This window comes from Eubalaena glacialis, chromosome 13, assembly GCF_028564815.1.
Source record: "Eubalaena glacialis isolate mEubGla1 chromosome 13, mEubGla1.1.hap2.+ XY, whole genome shotgun sequence".
In the NCBI taxonomy this organism is placed as follows: domain Eukaryota; kingdom Metazoa; phylum Chordata; class Mammalia; order Artiodactyla; family Balaenidae; genus Eubalaena; species Eubalaena glacialis.
The window spans coordinates 29,945,905-29,966,967 of NC_083728.1; the positions used below are offsets into that span (position 1 = coordinate 29,945,905).

The 21,063-nt window shown below is 41.2% G+C and overlaps 1 protein-coding gene across 1 annotated transcript in view; it reads right to left on the minus strand.

The window, feature by feature from the left end:
- PDYN (prodynorphin) overlaps positions 1–15,785 on the minus strand; it is an 83,980-nt gene extending 68,195 nt beyond the window's left edge. The window contains exon 1 of the mRNA XM_061209315.1: positions 15,769–15,785. The gene's annotated coding sequence lies outside the window, so the exon portion shown is untranslated. The remainder of the gene's footprint in view (positions 1–15,768) is intronic.
- Between the last annotated feature and the right edge of the window lie 5,278 nt (positions 15,786–21,063).

The window sequence follows — 21,063 nt, forward strand, 5'->3', positions numbered from 1 at the left end:
AGCTATAGTAATTAAGCCAGGGTGGTATTGATACAAAGATAGACAAATAGACCAATGGAGCAGAATTGGGAATCCGGAAATGAACTGAAACATGTATGTTCACTTGATTTACAACAAGGGTGCCACTGCAATTCAGTGGTGCTGGAAAAACTGGATATCCATACAGAAAATAATCTGTATGGGAAAAAATCTTTACCCAACACTATACATAAAAATTAACGTGTTGGGGGCTTCCCTGGTGGCGCAGTGGTTGAGAATCTGCCTGCCAATGCAGGGGACACGGGTTCGAGCCCTGGTCTGGGAAGATCCCACATGCCGCGGAGCGACTAGGCCCGTGAGCCACAACTACTGAGCCTGCGCGTCTGGAGCCTGTGCTCTGCAACAAGAGAGGCCGCGATAGTGAGAGGCCCGCGCACCACGATGAAGAGTGGCCCCCACTTGCCGCAACTAGAGAAAGCTCTCGCACAAAAACGAAGACCCAACACAGCCATAAATAAATAAATAAATAAAATTAAAAAAAAAAAAAAATTAACGTGTTGGGGCTTCCCTGGTGGTGCAGTGGTTGGGAACCGGCCTGCCAGTGCAGGGGACACGGGTTCGAGCCCTGGTCCCGGAAGATCCCACATGCCGTGGAACAACTAAGCCCGGGCGCCACAGCTACTGAGCCTGCGCTCTAGAGCCTGTGAGCCACAACTACTGAGGCCTGTGCGCCTGGAGCCCCTGCTACGCAATGAGAGGCCACCGCAATGAGAAGCCCACGCACTGCAATGAAGAGTAGCCCCCACTCACTGCAACTAGGGAAAGCCCGCGTGCAGCAACGAAGACCCAACGAAGCCAAAGATAAATAAAATAAATAAATAAATGAATTTATAAAAACAAATTAATTAATGTGGTATGGATGACAGACCTATATGTAAATGTTAAAAAGAATCAGGCTTGTAAAGGAAAAGATAGGAAAATATTCCCATGATCTTGAGGGTAAGCAAATATCTCCAAAACAAAGCACAAAAAACACCATAGTGAACACAATGATAATTTGAACTTCATTATATATAATATGCTCATCAGAACACGTTATTGGGCTTCCCTGATGGTGCAGTGGTTGAGAATCTGCCTGCCAATGCAGGGGACACAGGTTCGAGCCCTGGTCTGGGAAGATCCCACATGCCGCGGAGCAACTGGGCCTGTGAGCCACGATTACTGAGCCTGCGCGTCTGGAGCCTGTGCTCCGCAACAAGAGAGGCCGCGATAGTGAGAGGCCCGCGCACCGCGATGAAGAGTGGCCCCCACTTGCCGCAACTAGAGAAAGCTCTCGCACAGAAACGAAGACCCAACACAGCCATAAATAAATAAATAAATAAATAAATAAATAAATAAATAAATAAATAAATAAATAAATAAATAAATAAATAAATAAATAAATAAATAAATAAATAACATTTAAAAAAAAAAAGAACACGTTATTAAGCAAGTGAAGAAGTAATCTACAGACTGAGAGGAGATACTTGTATTTCGTATATCTGACCAAGGACTTATATCCAAAACGTAAACAAACTCTTACAAATCAGCAACAGAAGACAAAACAACCCACTTTTAAGAAAGGGAAAAAGACTTAAACAGGCACCTCTTAGAAGAGGAAATGACCAAAAAGCACTTGAAAAGGTCATCAGAGAAATGCAAACTAAAACTACAATCAGATACCACTACTAACCCACCAGAATTAAAGGCTGACAATACCAAGTGTTGGTGAGAATATAGAACAATCAAAACTATCACACTTCTGGTGGGAGTGTAAATTGGTTAAACCACTTTGGTAAACTGTTTGGCAGTATCTGACTAAAGCTAAATAAATAGCTATTCACCCTATGTCAGTGATTTCACTACTAGGTATATGCACAAGAGAAATGAGGACATATAACCACCCAAAGATAGGTACATAGAATGTTCATCGTACCTTTTCTTTTTATAATAGCTAAAAACTGGAAATAACTCAAATGTCTATCAACAGGAAATGGATAAATAAATTGTGGTACCAATGGAACACTATACATTGGTTTGATAAACTATTGATATACATAAAAACACGAATGAATCTCAAAGAAAACATGTTGAACAAAGAAGCCCAACACAGAACAGTATGTACTGTATGAATCCATTCATGTGACGTTCAAGAGCAGTTAAATAATTTATGGAGATAGGAATCAGAAGAGTGGGTATTGGCTATTGACTGGGAAGGGGCAGGAGAGAGCCCTCTAGAGTGCTGGAAATGTTCTGTATCTTGATCTGGTAGTGGTTACATGAGTGCGTACATACATAAAATTTAGCCATGCTGTACACTTAAGATTTTCATACTTTATTGTATGGAAATTATACTTTAGGTTTAAAAACATGTTACCAAGGATTTTCACTCTGTCATAAATATATACTAAGCCCCAGGTCCCACCCCCAGAGATACTGCTCACAACTGGTCTGTTGTGAGCTCGGGCATCAAGACTTTGCAGGTATTGCTAACATGCAGCGGGGGCTGAGATCTACTGGGCTCAACTCTTGGTGATGCTCCCATTCCCCTTGCCACTGACTGGCTTAAGAATGGGGCACATGGCCCAGTTCTTGCCATGAGCAATGAGGGGAAATCTGATGGAGGTTCTGGGGGAGTTTTCCTCAGTCTCAGAGAAGGACATGCATAAGGTCTTTTCTGCCTCTACACATTGACAGCAGAGTGCCTTTCCTGGAACAATGGCTGTCATCTTGGGACCATGAGGGGAATGAGACTAAGAGGATGAGCCAATGACCTGGAGATGGCAGAGCAGGACTATGGAAAGGACTTGAGTTCTTGATGATGTCATCATGCTGCTGAATCAGCCAACTTGGGAAATACTCTACTTGTCAACTTCTTTAGTGAGATAATAAGATTTCATTAATGTTTCCACCATTTTGAGTTACATACAGCCAAAAGCTTCCTGACTAGTACAGTATAAAACTGTTTATAACCTGCTTTTTAACTTAGATCTTTAAAAAACTTTTATTGCAGTTTTGGATTTCTTGCTAATTTGTTCCCAGCCCCCCATTCTGGGGATCATCCATTAGAAGGGAGGATTAAGAACTGGTCAGACAGTTGCGGGCTCCAGCTGGGAATCTGGAAATTAGCTACTCTCCCCAGATTGGGGGTTCTGGGGGCCAGAAGGGGGAGATCCTAAAAGGGGGAAGGCCCAGCTCAGCTGCAGGAGCAAGGGGTCCAGTGGTTGTGCCAGATGAGGTCAGGGTCTAGAGAGCCCCTGCAAGGGTCAGCAGGTGGGCAAATCCAGGGCCCTGGGGGACGGAAAGGGTGAAACTGGAACTGGGGACCAGAGAGCCCATGGAGATAGGAATTGGCTTCAGGGCAGCAGGGTCCCCTCCCAGTCCTGGCATATCCCACTTAATATCAGTACTTGGGTCCTAAAAAACAGATATTCTTTATGAAAATGCCAAAAGGAAACCTATTTCCATTACATTAAATAGGAAAAATTATACACACATTAGCTCAAAACCTTCAACCAATTTCCTGAAATGTTAGTAAAACTCAGGAAAATGTATACACACCACACACACACACACACACACACACACACACACACACACGTTTTTTAAAACTATATATGTTAGGCTGTAAGATGCTTAGCATTACTTCCAGATCATCCAACCAATTAAATTGGTTGCTAAACATTTGCTTAGGGTATAGTGTCATGGCCTCTCCCTCTGCTACCAACAGCCAAGGTGCACAAACCCTTTGTTATCACTCAGTTGATTTTTTTATTGTATCTTCTTTTATTTGATTCATCTACTGGTACATAATTTTTATCATTTGCTTCATTGGTACATAATTTTTATCATTTGCTTTTAGAAAGAGAGAAATGAAAACAATTGTATAGGGATTGTGTTCGGAAGCATATGGCAGAAAATATGAGAAAAGAAGCATGAACAACTGAAAGGCTTATATGTCTCATGTAGCAAGGATCCCTAGGTATGCCTCCTCTTTCCTCCTTTCCTCTCTGTCACAGTGCAAAGACTTTCATCTTCAGCTTTGTTGCCTCAGAATTGTTTGATGTTTGCTGTACCTCTAGGCAACACGTCAATGTTCCAGACAGGAAGAATGGACAAGGGGCAAAAAGGCCAAACAGGTCAAGAAAGTGGGGTCTGTTCCCCTACAAAAGCCTTCCTGGGGGTCTCACCCAGTGACTTCTACTGCACTTATCAGCCAGAATCCCTCGGTACTAGAGGGTCTGGGTCACTTGCTTGATTTTTCAATACTTCTACATGTAATTCTGAGCTATCGATTTTATTTGGGATAAAATGTGAGACATTTTTCTCCCAAGTAATTTGGTTTAAAATGTTCTATTGAGTTCTAGGGATGTAAATATAAATGCCTTCCTATACAAACATTTGCCAAAAAAAAGTTGCTATTGAGACACATATACACTATCAAGTTTGTGTGTTATAAATGAAGAGTCATTCTACTGGGAAAACATTAGCCAGGGAAACATTCTGCAGGATATGCCTTAATACTATGGAGGTTTTCCCTTACATACAACTCTACTTCATTTTTGGCAACAGTTACATAGTAGACATGTCATTGTGTATGCCATAATGGATGTAAACTGTTCTCTATCGTTGGACATTTAGAATGTTTCCAATTTTTCACAATTATAAACAAAACTGCATTGAACATCTTTGTACAAGCATCCTTACACATTTGTCCAGTTACTTCTTTGAGATAAATTAAACCCTGGATATGAAATGGCTGGGCTGAAGTTTCTACAAATTAAAATTTTTTGATCCATATTGCCAAATTGCCCTCCAGAAAGGTTGTACCAACTCCACTATGTCTCCATTGCTGGAGCAATGAACGTGCATTACAGTGGCACGCTGGCCCACTAGATGGGAAGGAGGATGGATGGCTCTGTTAACATTGCGTTTGGAAGCAGAGAGCTTCATAGTTCAGGTGCCAATTACATTTGGAAAAGAGATTAGCACATGGAATCTTCCCACTCATCTCTCTGGAGTTTCAAGGTTCCATTCCTGGGCAGATGAAACAATAAAACTGGTGAAATGAAGTTAATGTGGACCCAGGACATTTACACTGATAAATGTTCCCATTTAGGACAGACTTTCAGGGCAGCTTGCTCAGCTCTGACTTGAAGGAGTGTCAGCTTCACACTCAGTCCCCAATTTTTCCCAATCACTGACCCTTTCTTCCTAAAACACACATGTTGATCCCATCAGCTCCCTTCATAAAGTATGTTATGATGCCCCACCACAAATGTTCTTCAGAATGATGCCTAACATCCTAATAGAACAACTGCTGTTGTTCACTACATAGTAATAACAACAGCATCACTACATAGTACTACACTACATAGTAATAACACATAGTAATTCACTACAGCATCAAGAATAATATAAAAGTTAGTGCTTACATAATGGGGAGTTATTGCTCAGTGAAAACAGAGTTTCAGTTTGGGATGATGAGAAAGTTCTGAAGATGGATGGTGGTAATGGTTGCACAACAATGTGAATGTACTTAATGCCTCTGAATTGGACACTTAAGGATAGTTCAAATGATAAATTCTATGTTATGTATATTTTACCACAATGAAAAAAAAAAAACCACTGACTTCCAGTTTCCAGTCCAGCATGTAAGGAACTCAGAAGCTGTCACTCTGTCCTAACAGGAAGTAAAAAGCTGAAAAATCAACAACTCTTAGGTCTGTAAGAGAAATGAGGTCACAGGGCAAATTTCAGCCCCCAAAGTTGGAGAGACAGGTAGATACAGAGAGTCAAACTTACTAGAGCAGAAACCTCCACAAAACCAGTGCCAGGGTAGGAAAACCTGAACTGTAATTGACAGATTGCTGGAAGCTCAGCATGCATAAGACTGAGAGATACAAACTCTACGGGAGGAGCCCCCACACTTTATGAGTTTCACCGCTGGGAGCTCAACCAGGCTCTCACAGTGAATATTGGAATTTCAGTGAATATGGGATAGAAATCCCTTCATGATTCTGGCAGGGGGAGAGGAAGTATACTGTATTTTAAAATATGCCAGAGCATTCTGTTCTTCTTAACAGAAGACCAGCCTTCAAGAGAAAGTATTTTACCAGAGCCTAACCTGTTGGGGTTTTATCAGAGCCTACTTGACCTGGGGGAAGGGAAATACCCAACTTCAGCCCTCTCTACACATTCTGCCCCCTCTAAGGGAGGGAGGGAAAAACTGAGACGTGCTTATGAAGCTCACAGCCCAGAGACACGGGCTCACTAGAAGACTGAGACATAATTGTAGGACTATAGAATGCTTCCGCTCTTACCACGTTACCACCACTTCACTAAAAACCTGTTTACCAGAGTTCCTTTTATCCAGCCTGACTTTCAACAAAAAAATTACAAGGCATACTAAAAGGCAAAAACACAGTTTGATGAGACAGACAAAATGTCTGAACCAGACTCAGAAAGAGCAGGGATGCTGGAATGGCCAGACTGGGAATATAAAATAACTTTGATCAATATGCTAAGGGCTCTAATGGAAAAAGTAGACCACATGCAAGAACAGATGGGCAATGTAAGCAGAGAGATGGAAATTCTAAGAAATAATGAAAAAGAAATGTTAGAGATTAAAACCTCTGTGACAGAAATGAAGTGGTCTCTGCCTTCCATGAAGACTCAAAACATGAGAAATTCTCCAAATATAGCAAAAGGGTTCAGATGCAGGGTGGCCCCCAAATAAAAATAAAATGTCTATTCCACATATCATGTGGTTTAGGGCTGGACTGACTCAGACACTTCACACCCTTCTCCTGACAGATGCTAGCATCTGGTGCTGAATCAGAGGGTGGAGGTGTTGCCTTGACCTTGATTTCCCTTTACCAAGTTTAAGTTCATGTTCACAGTATTCAAAACAGCTAAGGACAGAGGCAAAAAGAGTTTTAATAATTGCCCTATCTTCCCCTGTTTCTTTTTCCAGCCAGCTCACTCTGCCTTCTGCTGAGCTTTAAAGTGTAACTCAAAGACCTGAATTGATCTACTCCTGAGCACTCATCCAGTCCAGCTCTCAGCCCAATTAACAAGTGCTCTATCCTGGGACTGGGCAAGCAGGTGCTGCCGGGATATTATTACTCAGCTCTCCAGCTAGGCTGTTGGGAGAAGAGGGGCTTTTGCATCCAGAGGCAGCAGACACATCCTTCTATAGGAGATGAGGAAGGTGTACAGAGGTCTGAGGAAGCACCAACGGATCACCCAACCCACAAGGGAGGTTGGGGTCAGGGAAGACTTCCTAGAAAACCCAATGTTTCTGATGAGTCTAGAAAGAAGAGTAGGAATTAACTCCACTATAAAGGAAAAGTTGATCCAGTCAAAGTACCTGTGTGGGCAGAGTTCCCAAGGTGTGAGAGGGCAAAATATACTCAAGGAATGAGCGCTGTGAGAGAACTTAGAAATCCAATCAATAAGTGGCTCATCACTTCTTAGTGCATCTCAGACCCCCAGGGGATCTGGTGGGTTCTACCCCAGACTTGAGCCCATATGCACACACTGACACCCGCTGTCCAGGGATCTCAGTTAAGACCCTTTACATAAGTCAATCCTTCATTCACAGATGCCTGAACAGGCCAAGAGAATGTCAAAGTGGCAGTCACAGCGAAGCACTGCCTCTCAGGCAGTATTTTCTTTGGTCTCTCTTGTTCAGACTGGAAACTTACCTCAAGTGACTAATGATCTTTATTTTAAAGTGAAGCAGGTGAAAGCTGACTGAAAGCTTGGCAAGCATGAAGAGGGCATGAAACTGACGTGATTCACTGTAGGGTAAGTAAGTGGCCAGCCAGATTTTTCTGAGAAGACTCAAATATCACAATAGCCAGTCTTTTCTCTGGGGCAGTTGGGTTTCTTTATAAAGTGAAGCTCAAATCCCTTGCTTACTGCAGGGGGGTGGGGTGCGCAGGGCTTGTTGCTTAATCAGCCTAGGTGTATATATTCTGGAGCTCGGCTGGGAACAGACTGGGGGTGTCATCATTCAGGGGGCAGCTTTTTAGTCAACCCCTAAGTCTAGTCCAGCCCCGACCATGCCCCCACCTTTTCCCTATACTGTGGCCACTAAACCTGGGACCTCTCGGGTTCAATTTCTCTAGAGTTTCGATCCCAGGTATCCTCTGAGGGGTGAGTGCCTGACAGCAAGGGGTCAAGATACCCCACGACAGAGACTTTGGGTCAATTCTCCTGCTTCATCTCCACCTCCTGCACTACCTGGTTCTCCCAGCTCCTGAGCCTTCCGGGATTCCGGGGTGAACGGGCTCTTCCTTGATATATGCCGCTTCTTAGGCTGGATGGTTTGACCCTCCTCCATTTTGCCAAATCACTTGCCACTCCCCAACCCAGTTCCTGTCTCCATTTATTGTCTCAGGGTTGGAGCTGTCTCCTGGTTTCATCAAAGATAGAGAGGGTGTTTGCATGTTCTCCTTGTGTCTGGTGTGGCTTTTATACGAAGAGAACAGGATAGAAACAAGACTCAGCCACCCTTGAATATGATTAATAGTACTGAACTGCACACTTAAGAACGGTGAAGATGCTGAATTTAATGTTACGTGTTTTTTTGCCGAAATTAAAAACAAAACAAAAGTCAGCCATCTTAAAACCAGAAGTCTCCCCACTGAGTTTTCTGCGAATTTTGAAAAACAAACACAACAAGCATTTCCTTGAAAATCTATTTACATATAGAATGTGGATATTTTGTTTCCTTCTATACAGTTTATTGAGACAATTAAAGGGAATATCTAAAGCTGTGGTTCTCAAAGTGTGGTCTTCAGACCAGCAGCATCAGCATCACTTGGAAATTTGTTAGAAATGCAAATTCTCAGGTCCTACCCTAGACCTACTAAATCAGAAATTCTGCAATCTGTGTTTTAAAAGGCTCTCGGTAACTAAATGTTGAGTATCAGTTTTGTGAGTTGACATATAGTTAAAATTTGAGAATCACTCATCTAGAGCAATATGGGGGAGAAAGAATGAAATTAAGCATAGGCTGAACATCAAAGAAAGGATCTCACTCCATCACATGGAGGAAAGGTAAACGGAATCATGAAAGGGTGGGAGGAGGTAATTCATGGACTGACGACCATGTGTCAGGCACCTTGCTTGCCAGTTTACATACATCTCATTTAATCCTCAGTTTCCTTGAAAAGAAAGAATTGTTCCCCCATTTTACAGATAAGAAAACTGAGGCTTAGGGAAGGTAACTTAGCTAGTTAAGGAGGATTTCAATCAAGGTCTGCCTGATTTCTTAGGTCCTTCTCTTTATTTTCCATACTTCCCTCTTTTAAAAATCACCCCATCACTGAGAATATCTCTGGCTATGGAAGACAGAGGAAAGCAACAAGACTTCTCCTCTGCTTGGTAAAATCCTATCCATTCTCCAAAGCAGAACTCAAACGTCACCTCTTCTGGGAAGTCTTCCAGAACTACCTTGCTCAAAGTTAACCTTTCCATAGCACTTTGCACATACCTGTCTTGGAGTACCTCATACACCTATTGCAGTTCTCAAATCTTTGGTCCCAGGATCCATTAGAAATTATTGACATTCATAGGCAAACGAACCTTGACCTAAACCTCACAGCTTAACAAAAAAATTAATCAAAATGGATTAAAGATTGGATGTAAAATGTTACACTACAAAACCTATAGAGAAAAAAAAATAGGAGAAAATCTTTAGGACCTAGGGCTAGGTGAAGCATTCTTAGACTTAATACCAAAAGCATGATCCATAAAGAAAAAAAAAAAAAAAAGATAAATTGGATCATTTTAAAATGAAAACCTTTTGTTCTGAGAAAGAGCCTGTGAAGAGGACAAAAACACTGGGAGAAAATGTTTGCAGACCACATAACTGACAACGGCCTGGTATCTAGAATACATAAAGAACTCTCAAAACTCAAGAGTGAAAACAAACAATCCAATCAGAAAATGGGCAAAAGACATGAACAGACATTGCACTGAAAAGGATATACAGCTGGCAAACAAGCATATGAAAATATTTTCAACATCATTACCATCAGGAAATGCAAATTAAAATCACAATGAGGTATCACTACACAACTATCGGAATGGGTAAAAGAATAAATAATGATAACACCAAATGCTGGTGAGGATGCAGAGAAACCAGAAACTCATAAAGTGCTGGTAGGAATGTAAAATGGTTCAGCCACTCTGGAAAAGGTACAGTGACTTCTTACAAAATTAAGCATGTGCTTACCATACTACCCAGCAATTGTACTTTGGGGCATTTATCCCAGAGAAGTGAAAACTTACATTCATACAAAAACCTGTGCATGAATTTTCATAACAACTTTATTCATAATAGCCAGAAATCAGAAACAATCCTAATGTCCTTCCACAGGAGAACAATTAAACAAACGGTGGTGCATCCATGCCTGGAACACAGGGAACACACTAGTGATACATGCAACAACATGGATGGATCACGAGGGAACTATGCTGAGTGAGAGGGCCAACCTCAAAAGGTTACATAGTGAATTATTCCATTTATATAATATTCTTGAACTGACAAAATTATAGAGCGGGAGAATAGGGGTTAGGGAGGGGAGAGGGAAGGAGGTGGCTGTGGCTACAGGAAGGCAGCACAAGGGATCCTTGCAAGGGGACTACTGTTCTGTATCTTGACTCTGGTAGCGGTCATGCAAATCTACACGTGCGATAGAGATGCACAGAATTAAACACACACACACATACATGTAAAACTGGTGATATCTGGATAAGATGGGTGGATTGTATCACTGCTAATTTCCTCTTTGTGATATTGTACTAAAGTTATGCACGATGTTACCACCAGGGGAGACTGGGTGAAGGGTACACAGATCTCTCCATATTATTTCTTATAATTGCACGTGAACCTACAGTGATCTCAAAATGAAAAGTTTAAATAAAGAACTGAGGGCCACAAAGAGATTTTCATTTATGTAGGCTATATCAACTGGTATTTACTATATTCAAAATTAAAATGGAGACATTTTAACAGTGTTTATTTATTGACTTATCTTTAAGACAATAATAAACATAAATAAAAAATGTGTTAATATAAACAAAACATTCCTATGAAAAATAAGTATATTTTCAAAAAATAGAAGAATAACCATGTTTTACAAATTTACAAATCTCTTTAATGTCTGACTTCATAGACAATTGGATTCTCATATCTGATTCTACATTAATATGTTGTGATATCACATGTCATGCAGCTTATGGAAAATTCCACTGTACACACGTGGAAAATTGAGAGTAAAAGAGGCAAATAATGTCAGTATTCTTATTAAAATAATACGGACTCCCTAAAAGCTTCTCTTGAAAGGAAAGAGAAGATTGTTGCCAGGCAAGTGGAGGAACAGAACACCCGAAGGCATTGTATTAGGGAAGATAGTCGATTGCGATCATGCAAACCTCAGGTAACAATGAGCTAAATAAAATGGAAGTTTATCTTTTTCTGTTATCACAGTCTAGGCTAAGTGGTCTTCTGGCTTCTATGGTCACCCCACAGTGTCAGGGTCCCAGACCCATCCCTCCTGATGCTCCACCATACCTGAGGCCCAGCCCTCACCTGTTTTCGTGGTTCAGAACCATCACGTCTGCCTTCCAGCCAGTGGAAGTAGGCAAGCAGAAGGCTGGGCATGCTCCTTCCTTCAGAGGGGACAATTCGGAAGTTGCACACTTCACAAACCATTTGCCAGAACATAGTTTCAAGGGAGGCTGGGAAATGCGAGCTTTGGGACTTCCCTGGTGGTCCAGTGGTTAAGACTCCATGCTTCCACTGCAGGGGGCATGGGTTTGATCCCTGGCCAGGGAACTAAGATCCCACATGCCGCGTGGCACAGCCAAAAAGAAAAGAAAAAAAAAGAATAAAATGCGAGCTTCTATTGCTCTATAAGAAATTGGGGGACAACTAGAGGTTTCTGTTCCAAGCACAGAGGTGAGAAAGTGGAGGGAGGTTTGAGAAGCCAGTAGCTAGGTGTGTTTAGAAGTTGTGGGACAGAGAAGGAAATATAGTAGGAAAGGTGGGTTGGAGCCACATGGTGGAAAGGGGCCACTTCATTCTGTAAGGCAGTGGTTTCAAACTTGAGCGCACAACAGCATCACCCGAGGGCTTGTTGAAGCTTAGCCCCGCCTGCAGAGTGTCTGATTTACTAGGTCTGCAGAGGAGCCTGAAAATGTACATTCCTAACCAGTTCGAGGGGATGCTGGCACTGCTAGTCCAAGAACTTTGATAAATGTGGAGCCACAAAAAGTTTTAGAGAGGAGAGCAAGATGACAAGGCCTGTATTTCAAAAAGCTGATTCTGTTACAATGACAGGGAACAAACTGTACTAGAGCTTCCCAGAGCACTAGAGCTTCTCACCCTCTTGATCCTTAATGTTCCTGAGAAATTTCACTCAAGAAAAACAGGGATGATAAAGAGCCTGCAAAGCAGAGTTCACAGAACTCCAGTGCCCAAGGGCCACTCCCACACCTGAGTTTTTCCATCAATGATAATAATGAGGACCATTTACCTATCCAGGGTGCCAGATGGCACAGATTGAGAAGTCGGACCATGTCCCAAGGCTGTGGGGATTCATGGACTCACCTACACAATGGGTTGGAGAGAAAATTGGTACAACTCCTGAAAGGCAATGTGACAATCAAACCAGAACTCTAAATGCCTGTACCCTTTGACCCAATGGTTCCATTTCCAGGAATTGAGTCTACAGATACACTCATGTTTGTGTGCAAAAGACAGATTATTCAATGCCCATTGTGCTGGCAAGGGATGGGGAAAAACCTGAATGTCACCCACAGAGGGCTGGTTAAATAAACCATGGTGCATCCAAAAATGGAGTAATGGGCAGCCCTTAAAAATACCAAGTTAGATCTATGTAAGCCAGTTTATAATAATCATAGATAGATAGAGATAGAGAAGTATATGTCTTGTTGTGTGTGTGCGTGTGTGTGTGCACATGTCAAGGGGCAGAACACTGTTGTAAAATGCTGCCATTTAAAAAAATATATAGGACTTCCCTGGTGGCACAGTGGTTAAGAATCCGCCTGCCAATGCAGGGGACATGGGTTCGAGCCCTGGTCCGGGAAGATCCCACATGCCGCAGAGCAACTAAGCCCGTGTGCCACAACTACTGAGCCTGCGCTCTAGAGCCCACGAGCCACAACTACTGAGCCCGTGTGCCACAACTACTGAAGCCCATGTGCCTAGAGCCCATGCTCTGCAACAAGAGAAGCCACCTCAATAAACCCATGCACCGCAACGAAGAGTCGCCCCGCTCACCACAACTAGAGAAAGCCCACACACAGCAACAAAGACCCAACGCAGCCAAAATAAAAATGCGTGTGTGTATATATATATAAATAAATATATATATATTTATATATATACACATTTGTGGGACTTCCCTGGTGGTCCAGTGGGTAAGACTACTCCACACTCCCAATGCAGGGGGCCCGGGTTCGATCCCTGGTCAGGGAAATAGATCTCACATGCGTGCCCCAACTAAAGGTCCCGCATGCCACAACTAAGAGCCAGCACAGCCAAAATTAATTAATTAATTAATTAATTAAAAACAAAAAACAAATATACCTATTAAATATATATATACACATTTGTATACATGTATATATGGTTATATATGCAGAGCACATCTTTGAAAAGATTCTGAGAAACAGTCTGCCTTTCAGGATAGGAATTGGAATGGAAGTCCAGGTTGAGAAGGAAACTTACTTTTCACTGTAAACATTTTGTTTGTTTGATTTTTTTCAACCCGGCATATGCATTACTTATCTAAATAAGTAAACATAGAAGCAGTGCCATGTGCTTTACATGCTTTATCTCACTAAATCTTCAGAAAACCTAGAAGGGAAGTACTTTTGCTATTCACAAGGTACAAGGAGGTTAAATTATTTGGGGGAGGGGCCGAGGGAGGATGGAAGGAACCTTGATTTGTAAGGTTTGCCAGTTTCCATGGTGTAAATACTCCCTACCTGGCTGATTTCCAGCTGCTGCTGTGATGTCACTGAGCAGAGCTGGGGACAGATGTGCACGAACAGCTCTCAGGAGCCTGGAGGAAGCAGCTCCAGCACAGCCTTGTAGGGGAACTTGCACCCCCAAACAAGGTACCATTGACTCTTCCCACCTCATACCTGAAGGGGTTGTTTTTCAAGAACAAAACAAATGTAAGCAAATATGCCACTTCAGGACCTAAGAGCAGCTTCCAGGGATCTTTATAGACACTGGGGCATTTATTTACGGTATAAACAACCTGCCTTGTTTTACAATAAATTTGAAACAGAAACCCAGAAATTAAAATTAAGCATCTGGGTTTTATATTTGCAAATTGCTTTGCCATTCTCTTTATGAAATACTGCACACAGCTATACAAGCATAAGGCAATAAAAGAACAATAAATTAATCAGTGTTAGTATTCTGTCAACACAGCCCCACATTCTTATCAGGGCCAGCAATCTAAATTAGGAAAGTGGTTTAGAAACTTGCCCGGTGCTTTAATGGGAGAGGTTGGGTAAGAGGATCAGACAGACTCGGGTTCAAGTTGTGTTCCAGTTCTGCCACTTGTGAGGTGCCTCGGGCAAGTCACCTCACCTCTGAGTTTCAAGTTACTCATGTGTTAAGTGAGGATAGTGCCCACTATACAGATTTGTACAGGCAAGTTTGCCAAGTTTAACAGATAAGGTTAATGTGTCGTCTACACCTGGATATAAGGCAGGATGGTTTTCCCCAAAAATTATCCCTCAGAAGAAATTGGGAGTTGCCTAATATTTAAGTTCTTACGAAGCCTCACAGTCTTTCATATTCCCTAGACTCTCTCAATAACTTTCAACAACAAAGTATTGTTTGCAAAAGACCAATTTATAGAAGTCACCTGAAGGAAGGGGTTTAAAAAAAACAAAACAGTTTTTGACACAGATGTAGTCATTATACTAGGGGCTGATCTCATACCCCTTGTAAAGATGCAAGCTTTATAAAGAGGACTTTAAAAGTAATCCATTAAATGTTAGGATGTTGTGATCACAAATATAAACCAATAGGGCAAACAGAAAAACAATACTGTCCTAAGATTGAGTGAACTGGGACTTTAAGGATAAAATATTTCAATGACAGCATTATATAAAGGCTCAGAAAGTCCTGGATCACAAACAAATTAGGAGTGAAATGTATGTGATCTAGAAAGTGCGTTGGGTGATTCAGAAACTATCCCTAGTGATAATAAAGATATGAGATCAAAGATTCACAGGACAAGATGAAATAAAGCTGTTTTGTAAAGTGTCAGATTAGGAAAAAAACCCAATATTTCTAAATTAATATATTAGTTATTAATATATAATATATTTAAATAACATTATTTAAATAATATATTAATAATCTTGAAAGCATGTGCATACCTAAAATAATAAATTAAATATTATACATAGACATCTGATTATTTCATCTACAGCCTTAAGAATTTATATATTCAAGATGGCCCCCCAAGTATTTTCTTTTTTGCAACCTTCTCATTGTGAAATATGGGAGGATCACTTTATATTGGGGATCACCTAACATTGAGACATGTATGTACAAACACTTAAAACCCACAAAGCTCTGTGTGGTTTGTGACAGGTACTGTTACAGTTGTTAATACTATTTTTATCATGATTGCTCTCCCACAAGCTGGGCTGTTTGGTTGTGCTGTTCTAAGCATTTACCTGGATTGGAATTTCCTGATCATCCACATCCTACCTGTGTGATCTTGGGCAAGTTGCCTAAACTCTCTGTGCCTCAGTTTCCTCATCTGTAAAACAGAGATAATAATATCAATAGTATCTCAGAGGGTTAAGAATTCAGTAAATTAGTATATGTAAGAAGTGTATGAATCAGTGCCTAGTAAGTACTTCTTAAATGTTTGTTGGAATCATTATTTTCATCAATGGAAAACTATAACTATTTAGAAACATAGCAGTTTTCCTCACAACACCAGATTTTACCAGCAGAGAACTTGTCTTATTCATCTCTGGATCCCCAACTCACACACAGGGCCTAATGCCCACTAAATGTTGGTTGAACCAATAGTAAGTTCTATAGAGGAAGAAAGACAGTGTATAATGTTCAGGCCCTGCATAGCACCTGGTTCCATTAGTTGAAAGAGGAAATTTTGAGTGTTGATACCTATGGTGCAGCCTCATTTCTCTCTGGCCAACCAAAATCTAAAGGAAAGTCACAGTGCAATAGAGCCAGAAAAGACTGAGCACTGGCTGCTTCTTTCTGGTCCTCACAAGACTCTATGTTCCTCCATCACAGGAACTGGGTTTCATTCATCTCAGTCCCTAATCCAGCAAACAGTAGGAACTTAATCAGTACTCACTGAGCAAATGAGTGATGAGATGCAGTCTACATTATTGCACATTCTTTTTAAACTGAATTTTATTGTTTTTTCATATCTACAAAAAAGTACTTAAAAACTAATACCAAAAATATGTACATAAAAAGTTCAAATAATACAGAAGTGTTGAAAGAATCACCTAGAGAGAATTCTTCTTGGCATCTAGAGTATTATTTATCCAAATGTTTCCTTTATGTATGTAGAAACTAACATGTAAGTACATGTAACATGTAAGTACCATGAGCTTTGGAATCAGGTATGCCTTGGTTTGAAACCAAGCTCCATCACTTCTTAGTGCTATGGCCTTGAAAAAGTCACATAACCCCTCTGTGCCTCAGTTTCTATGGAAAATGGAGATAATAATGAAACTTACCCTACAGTGTATTGGAATAAATAAATTAACATGTACAGAGCACTTAGGACAGCTCCCAATACAGAGAAACAACTCAATGAAGGCTAGCAACTATTTATACATATTTAAACAAAATTTGAGGTTATACTATAGATCCTAGTTTACATTTGCTTTTTATATAACAATATGTTGTGAATACTTGTTCACAACATATACAATATGTTGTGAATACTTGTTCTGTAGCATATACAGAGCTAACTCCTTCTTTTTGATGGCTACATTATATTCAAATATGTGGCTGTATGTAACTAATCCCATCTCTGGCACTTGAGTATTTCTAATATTTTATTATTACAAATGACCACAATAAAAATTCTTGCAGCACATATATTGTTCCACTAATGGGTAAGTATTTCTATAGGATAAATCCTAGAAATGAGATTGCTGGTTCAAAGTGTATGGATTTTTAAATATATTAATAGACAATAAATTTTCAAATTGCCTTCCTAAAAGGCTGTATGCTTCATACTTTGATCAATGAGTGTACTTTGGTGCCTTATGGTTGTGTACATTTCAACCAGATTCCCCAATAGTTTATTTTGAATGTCCCAGTAGTTATAGAATCAAGGACTTTGCCCTGCTAGCTCATTGTATTCCTTTATCTTTCTAAAAACCATAAACAACTCCTAAGAACTTAGCAACCAATTTTCTGCAGCAAATACTCAGATGATAGCCTGACAAAGAATTTCTATGACATTCCCAGAAGGGAGAGGAGGAAAGGTTGGAATTTCGGAGCCCTGAAGTGGCTGATGGGAAGAACATGTGAAATGAGAACAATCCATTAAGTTTGGGAAACAGGGTGGCTGTATCTGCTTCCATCTTTGTTTTCTGTGACTCAGACCCTTGTTAAATAAACAAGAGGCCCTCTCTGTTGAGTCTCACTGAGTGCAATGTCTCTAGTGTGGTGTCCCCAGGGTGTGATTTCGGTACTTACTACTTGTAGCCCTCCAGATGCTTCTAGGTGATTCGAGGACAAGAGGAGCACCTCATGGCCAGAAGCTGAACAGCGCCACCAAGCTGACAGGCTGTTTCAGTGGTGGCCAAAGCCCACACCCACTCTTATTTTTAATTTCAATTTCAATCCAAGTAATAAATATACATAATGTTTGAGTTAATTACTACTACGAGTTAGATACTATTACAAGGCTTATAACAAAAATCCCCTTTCTCACCACTAAGTCCCATCCCATGAAGCAATAACTCATTGTATGGTTACTTCTTTATACCTGACTATGGTGTCACTTCAAGATTTTAAAATTTTAGACCTTTTCTATTAACTTACAGCTATGGAGAATAAAAATTTAGTTTCTCTCTCTCTCTCTATCTCTCTCTCTCTCACACACACACACACACACACACACACACACACACACCCTCCCTCTCCAATTTTCCCAAAATAATTATATCATAATTTCTGGTTAAATCAATGTACTGTTCTTACATTATAATGACAATGTAATATTATTTCCAGCTGAGTGTTGTAGTTTATGATGATTACAATGTTCTTCTTATAAATTGTCTTTGTTTTCTTGGCTTTAATAATCACCTTGGCTTATTTGCTTAGTTTTCTGTGAGTAGCTCCAATCCATCCTCAAACTCTTTGCCAGAACTCCAATCCTCTATAATCGCCTCAGCTTTGTGCTCAGTCCAGGGGCAGTTTAGTGTAATGCAGTGGTTCTCAAAGTGTGCTTCCCGGACCAACAACATTAGCATCAGCATCACCTGGGACCTAGTGAGACATGAAAATAATCAAGCCCTACCCAGGACTTACTGGTTAGCCGCTCTGGGGGTGGGATCCAGCAGTCTAGGTGATGCTGAGGTGCACTTCAGCTGGAGAACCCCGGTTTGTGTCAAAGTTAAGAGTTTGGGCACCAAAACCCAAGGCTGCTGGGAATCAGATTTCAGCTATTCCACTTGCTTGTAATGTGACAGCTTCCAAGGTTCAATCTTCCCATTCATAAAATGGGGTCAACCGTATCTCCCTGTAATTGTTGTGAGCTTCGGGCTGTTAGGAAGCATGAAAGGCTCCAGTTTTTCTTGGAGACAGCTCTCTTGGAGCCTCTGAAATCCAGTTCCATCATGCAAGGGGAGTTCAAGCCAATGGCATAGCCTCCCCACAGCCCTCCCCAGCGTCCCCCACTCAGAGTACACCCTCCACTGAGGCACCCACCTCAAGCTTCTGTCCTTCAGAACATCCACAGCCCCTCCCATACCCCATATCAGCTTCTCTCCCCTTAACCCCTTCCCATCCTGAGCTCCCCTGCTACAACCGCCATTTCAGACGATTCTCTGCCATGGCCCTGTGCCACCTCCAGCCCCCAACCCTCAACTCCCAAGCCCCCTCCTCATTCTCACTACCCTCTGACGCAGCCCACTGGAGCAGTCTCAGCCTTCTCCCAGCTTCCATCCCTTCCACACTCCTCCACTCACCCAACCTTTCCTTCCCAGCCCAGAGCCTACTGCTTTCCCAGAGAACCCCTCCCCGCCACCACAGGGCCAGCTGCCCCTGGGTGTTCTCACCCCCTGAAGTAGCGGGGATGGGAAGGAAGCATCACCATTCTGCTTCCCACTACTCTTCCTTATTCCCTGCGCTCCAGTCACACTGGCCTCTTTGGGTGCTACATCTCAGGGCCTTTGCACCTGCTCTTCCCCCTGACATGGAATGTTCTTCTAGTTGGTATGCATTACTGCCCCTTAGCAGTAATTCCCACCCAAAGATGACCACTGATAAGATTTCTGCCACCATAGATCAGTGTAGCTTGACCTTACATTAATGGAATCAAATAGTATGTACTCTTTTTCCCCATTTTTTTTTACAACTGTATTGAGGTAAAGCTGTAAAACTGATGTACATGAACTGCACTTATTTAAAGTGTACAGTGTACAATTTGAAGTATTTTGAACATATTCCCCCCTTGAAAGTATCACAAGGTAATTTCAAGATAACGAACATATCCATCCCCTCAAAAAGTTTCTCAAGTCCCTTCGTATTCCATCCCCTCTTCCCCACCCCAACTACTAATCTGCTTTGTCACCATAAATTAGTTTGCATTTTCAAGAATTGTATATAGAATCATCCAGTATATACCCTTTTGTTCTTGACTTCTTTCACTTAGCATAATTATTTTGATTCATCCATGTTGTATCAATACTTCATTCCTTTTTTTTTTCCCCCCACTGAACAGCATTTCTTGGTACAAAAATACCACAATTTGGTTATCCCTTCATTTATTGATGAACATTGGAGTGTTTTCCAGTTTGGGACTTATAGAAAAAGCCACTATAAACATTCTTATGCAAGTGTATTAGTGAACACAAGTTTTCATTTATCTTGGGTAAATACCTAGGCATGCAATTACTGGGCTATAGGGTAGATATATATTTAACTTTATAAGAAACTGCCGAACCTTTTTTTTCCAAAGTGGTTGTACCATTTCACATTCTCACCCATTGGCTTAAATTTGACATCAATCATGTTCCTCACAGCTTCTGTACTTACTCCCTCTGCCTGAAATGCCTTTCCACTAGTTTTAGCATGGCTGGCTTGAGGTCTCAGCTCGTGTCACTGTTATAGATTTAATTGTTATAGACTGGTATAGACTTAATTCCCCCCTCCCCACCCTTGCCAAAATCATATGTGGAATTCACAACCCCCAGTACCTTAGAATGTATCATTAATACATTTGGGGATAAAGTCTTTAAAGGGGTGATTAAGTTAAATGAGCCAGTTAGGGTAGGCCTTAATCCAATACGACTGTGTCCTTATAAGAAGAGGAAAAGATATCCCCACAGAGAAAATGTCTTATGAGGACACAGCCAGAAGGCAGCCATCTGCAAACTAAGGACAGAGGTCTCAGGAGAAACCAAACCTGCCAACACTTTGATCTTGGACTTCTAGCCTCCACAACTGTGAGAAAATAAATTCCTGTTAAGCCACCCAGTCAGTGGTATTTTGTTATGGCAGCCCTAGCAAACTAATACAGAGGCCTTCCAATCAGCATTTTGTAACCATGGGAGTAATTGATTCAGGCAAGAACCATAAATTAATGCTAAAAACAGTGGGTGAGAGTCTGATGAAGAACAGGATAGTCTCAAATATATCTTCCCACAAGACACTTAATAATTACAAAGGGAAAAATAGTAACTTTTCAGTGGAGTACCTTGGCAGACACCACCTTAACCAAATGATCAAAGTGAACATCATCAGTA